Raw genomic sequence first — 5711 nt, forward strand, 5'->3', positions numbered from 1 at the left:
CGGGAGAGAGGGAGGCAGGGAGAGGAGGAGGAGGAGGAGGAGGAGGAGGAGGAGGAGGAAGGGGGACGGAGTTCTGAGACTTGCCAGTTGTCAGCCTGGGAACACGAGCAAACTCCCTGGGAGCTTGCTGTGTGTGAGAATTTCCTTCCTCTTTCCCCACTCCAGTGCCCCAGGACTGGAGAGGGAGTTCTGAGATTTTTCTGGGAACCCCCGGTGGGGAAGACACCAGTCCTGGTTCCTGAGGTCCAGGGTCTGGTAGGAATGGCAGGGGACAGGGGACCAGGAGGAAGTAAATTCCCTCTCCAGAAAGCCGGGGCCCTGATAGGCCAACCCCATGGTTGTGCAAAGGAGGTCCCGGGCCCCAGAGGGGAAGGGCCTGTCCTGTCACACGGGAGGCGGTGATGGTGTAGAGCCTGAATCCAGGGTTTCCCTGCTGGGATGCTCTCTCCCCACTGTCCTAGTGGTCATAAATGCCCTTCTCTCACCAGTATGCTCCTTCTTTCTCATTAGGCTTCCTATAGAGTCCTTAACATTTTTCATGCCTCAGGGCCTTTGCACTTACAGCTCTCTGCCAGAAGTACCCTCTACCCAGAATTTCCCGCAGCTGGCTCCTTCCCCAACAGCTGGTCTCAGCTTAAAAGTTACCTCTGGGGGAGGCTTTGCCTGGCCGCTGCACTACTCTACTATTCCCCTTGCGCCTCTGTGAAATGGGATAGTAAAGCCTGCCTTGCAGTGCTGCCACGAGGGCCGCATGGCACCTGCAGTCTTGGGGGACAGGGTCAGGCAGAGACTCTGGAATCAGACTCAGACTACGCCCAGCACCACCTCTGCTGTTTCCCAAGGGGGCTGTGGGAGGGAGCTTGGGGAAGTAATTTAGCATCTACGAACTTCACTTTCCTCCTCTGTGGAATGGGGCAAGAAACAGTACTTGATGAATTGCCAGCGTATGAGTAAGTGCTCCGCAAATGGGAGATCGTATTAAGGGTTAGGATGCCAGACCCGAGGCATGGCAGACGCGCTGTCCCATTTAGGTCATTCCCTTCCGTCCTGGACCAAGAGCATGGGTTCCATTCATAAGCCCATCCCTGGATAGGGAAGATCATGGTCGGGGAAGGCTTGCAACCCTCCCTCCCCGCCCTGCTCCGTCTCCCAGTTTCTCCCTCCAGAGCACCACCAACAGATCGCTGGGTAAAAAAACCAGCTGATAGAGCTATCAAAGTGATGGGAAATCCACTTTGGAGATTGTGAAACATACCTCATGCTTCTGTTACTCGTGTGTAACCATCAAGGATTTTTCATCAAGGCAGAAAGGAAAAACAGAGAAAAACTGCCAGTGTATGTTGTAGAGAGATCCACCAGTCCTGTGGCCGAGAATTCTGTGCCCGGCTGAGCAGTGAGTTGGCTACCCCTGTCATCGGAAAGACCATCACCGGAGGTCAGGACAAGGACTTGAGCGACCCGGAGACAGATCCTAGGACAGGAGGTGTCCCAGCACCAAAATATCTTAAAAGGCTCACTAAAGGGCAGCCGTGTGTGACTCAGTCTCTATAAATCTGTCTCATGCATTTTGAAGCCCGTTTTTATTTCCTCCCATACCCTCTCTTGGGAGTTATGGGTGCTTTATGTGTATTAAACACTCTGGGAAGTGGCTTTTTTTTTTTTTCCCCAGACGGTGGCAAAAACAGCCTTGAGAATCCTTGCACTCCCAGAGGAAACAGGTCAATAAGGCCCCGGCTTAGTGTGTGTGAGTAAAGTGTCCTGGGAGGTGAAGGGGGCTTCTTGTTAAGAGGTGGGGGGGGTATGAGAGTGGGCTGGGTGAGTTCTGTGTCCCCAGAGCGTGTGTGCAATTAGGGGTAAGGGGAATCCCAACCAGGAGGGTGAACGGCTTAGAGAACAGGAGACTCATGGCACCTGGAAGAGGTCTTATAGCTTCTGGTGATCAAGGAAGAGAGTGAGGTGGTATAATTGGAACCTTCAGGAAGATAGGGTTTAGATCTACATAAGAAGGACTTTTGAAGTTGATGGAGCCTACCCGAGGATGAAATGGGCAAATGAGCTCTCTTGGTAAAGTGATGAGTTCTCTGTCACTAGAGGAATGCAAACAGAGGCTGGGTGGCAATTTAGCAAGTCCCTTCCAGCCCAGGGATCCTATGAATTTTATCTCACACTTCCCCCAACCTTCCCCTAACCCCCATCTCTGACTTCGTACTGATCTGACTTGATGAGAGGTGATGGGTTGGGAGATAATTATGGACTGAAAAGGGCCATCACCCCTGAGTTAAAAATCAAGCTTCCTATGTTTTCTTTGGTAAGGATAAGACTTTTGTTTCATTGCCTGACTTTGATCCTGAGGAGGAAGTCATGGTGAAGAAACGGTTACAATTGTAATCAAGCCGATTTCTGAAAAACATCATTTCACACGCAGCTGTCCCCAGTGTATTATTGAGGTAAAAAACCATGGTACAGGGGCGCCTGGGTGGCGCAGTCGGTTAAGCGTCCGACTTCAGCCAGGTCACGATCTCGCGGTCCGTGAGTTCGAGCCCCGCGTCGGGCTCTGGGCTGATGGCTCAGAGCCTGGAGCCTGCTTCCGATTCTGTGTCTCCCTCTCTCTCTGCCCCTCCCCCGTTCATGCTCTGTCTCTCTCTGTCCCAAAAATAAATAAAAAAACGTTGAAAAAAAAAAAAAAAAAAAAAAAACCATGGTACAGAAGAAAATATATGGTATAATCCCACTTCGGTAAAATGGTGTTCTACAATGAGATACCACTTGACATCCATTTGGATGGCAATATTAATAATAATAATAATAATAATAATAATATAATATACCCTAGATACTTAAATACTTGTACACTGATGTTCACAGCAGGGTTATTCACAATAGTCAAAATGCGAAAACAACCCAAGGGTCCCTCAGTGGATGAATGGAGAAACAAAATGTGGCCTACACGCACCGTGCAATATCATTCAGCCGTGAAAAAGCAAAATTCTCTTTCACCGGCAACATGGGCGAACCTCGAACACATTATCCTAAGTGAAGTAAGTCAGACACAAAGGACACATGTTGTGTGACTCCACTTCTGTGAGATTCCTAGACTAGACAAATTCATGGAGACAGAAAGTAGAATGGGGGTTGCCAGGAACTGGGGGCGGGGGGGGGGAGGAGGAGAATGCGGAGTTAGTGTTTAATGGGTCTAGAGTCCCTGCTTGGGATGATGAGAAAAGTTCTGGAAGTGGATCGTGGTGATAGTTGCACAACACTGCGAACGTACTTTTGTACTTACAAATGGTGAAAATGGTCGATTTTATGGAACGCGTATTTTACCAGGATCAACTAGATGATGTATCCGTTGGGGTGGAGAGTGCGGATGTAGCCCAGTGCCCTGCTGGGGGCTGAGTTTGTGTTCTGTCCGTCCCTGAGGCTACTGCATAGACAGGCCAGGACAGAAGGTCACTGGGAAGTGACTGGCAGGCGTGTCTCTGGGAAAGGAAGGAGGATAAGCTTCCCAGCTTCATCGCGAGAAGGAAATAACCCACTTCTTGTGTGGATCACCTGGGGTAATGGCGGTGTAGCACGGTCCTCCCAGACCTCCGTGACCCCCCCTGACCCCCAGGACGTGGGACAGGCTTGCACTGAGGGGCCCTGGGGCTCTTTCCTGGGCTGGGGAGAATATGAGCTTCTACCTCTGTGGCCGCTTTGGAAGGTGTGGACTTGATCCACAATTTGGGATCTGACTCACCGAGACCAGCTTCCGCTGGACGTTCGTGTCTTTCTACCCCAGGCTGTGCACCTGCTGTAGCACTGCATGGGACTGCACACTGCCCCCTCCCGAGACACCTGTAACGACGGGGGGTCCCCTGGATACATGCGAGGACGGTGGCGAGAGCCTCAGAGAGAGCGGCTCCGGGGCCCGTCTCTCTTCCTGCTGTTAAGCATCATGTGGGCCTTGAATGTTTAAACCCGTGGGACCAACTGGGCCACACCGATCACACCCTGAACTGTGCAGAGGAACACCCCAGTAACGCATGTGCATGTGATTGCACGCGTGTGTGAAAATGCACTGTTAGATGTTTGAGAGAATATGGGGATTTGAGTGCTTTTAGCCCACTTCATGACTGTTTTCTGGATTTGATATTTTCCTGATTTACACCGAGCACTTATTGTTTTTCACTATCAGGGGGGAAAAAAAAGGGAATTATCACTTTTCGAAAGGCGTACAACATGGAGGTTCCTCAAAAACTTAAAAATAGAAATACCGGGGCGCCTGGGTGGCGCAGTCGGTTAAGTGTCCGACTTCAGCCAGGTCACGATCTCGCGGTCCGTGAGTTCGAGCCCCGCGTCAGGCTCTGGGCTGATGGCTCAGAGCCTGGAGCCTGTTTCCGATTCTGTGTCTCCCTCTCTCTCTGCCCCTCCCCCGTTCATGCTCTGTCTCTCTCTGTCCCAAAAATAAATAAACGTTGAAAAGAAAAAATTAAAAAAAAAAAAAAAGAATATAGGTTTTAAAAGAGAAACAGAAAAAAAAAGAAATACCATTCGATTGAGTAATCCCAGGGCAGGATGTTTACCCAGAGAAACGAAAACGCTAATTTGAAAAGGTATGGGCAGCCCCATGTTCCTGGCAGCATTATTTACAATGGCCAAGATACGGAAGCAATCAAGTGTCCATTGATAGATGAACGAATAAGATGTGGTATATAAGCACACGGGAATATTACTGAGCCGTGAAAAAGAAATGAAATCTTGCCATTTGCAACAACAAGGATGGACCTAGAGGGTATTATGCTAAGCGAAATATGTCAGACTGAGAAAGACGAAAACCCTGTGATTTCACTTATATGTGAAACTATATACCAAAACAAACAAATAAGCAAGTAGCAGAAACAGACCCATAAGTACACAGCGCAAACCGATGGCTGCCAGAGGGAAGGGGGGTAGGGACTGGGGAAAATGGGTGAAGGGGAGTGGGAGATACGGCCTTCTAGTAATGGAATGAGTAAGTCGTGGAATGGAATGGAATGGAATGGAATGGAATGGAATGCAATGGAATGGAATGGAATGCAATGGAATGGAATGGAATGAGCTGTTAGCACAGAGCCTGACATGGGGCTTGCACTCATGAACTGTGAGATCACGACCTGAGCTGAAGCTGGACGCTTAACCGACTGAGCCTCCCAGGCATTCCTATTTTTTAATTTTAAATAAATGTTTATTTATCTATTTTGAGAGAGAGAGAGAGAGAGAGAGAGAGAGAGACAGCTCAGGGGAGGGGCAGAGAGAGAAACCTAAGCAGGCTCCAAGCAGTCAGCACAGAGCCCGACGTGGGGCTCAAATTCACGAACTGTGAGATCATGACCTGAGTTGAAATCAAGAGTCAGATGTTTAACTGAGTCACCCAAGTGCCCCAGCTATACCTTGATTTAAAAAACAAACCAAAAAAAAAGGTCACAAAGGTCCTTGACAACTTACTTTGTGTTACAACTTACAAATGCCAACGGTGCCAAATCAAAAATGTAATAGGGTGTTAAATGTCCAGTGAATTAGGACCAGTCAGCATTCAGCTGTAGGAAACCATTCCTGCTAATTCAAGCAGAAAGGAATTCACTACAGGGAATTAGGTGCTCACGCAATTGTTAGGAAGGCTGAAGAAGCTCTCGGCAGGGTCTGGAAACGACTCAGTTGAGAACACCACAGTGCTGTCCCTCCAGGTCAGT

Source organism: Leopardus geoffroyi, chromosome A1 (assembly GCF_018350155.1).
Source record: "Leopardus geoffroyi isolate Oge1 chromosome A1, O.geoffroyi_Oge1_pat1.0, whole genome shotgun sequence".
Taxonomy (NCBI): domain Eukaryota; kingdom Metazoa; phylum Chordata; class Mammalia; order Carnivora; family Felidae; genus Leopardus; species Leopardus geoffroyi.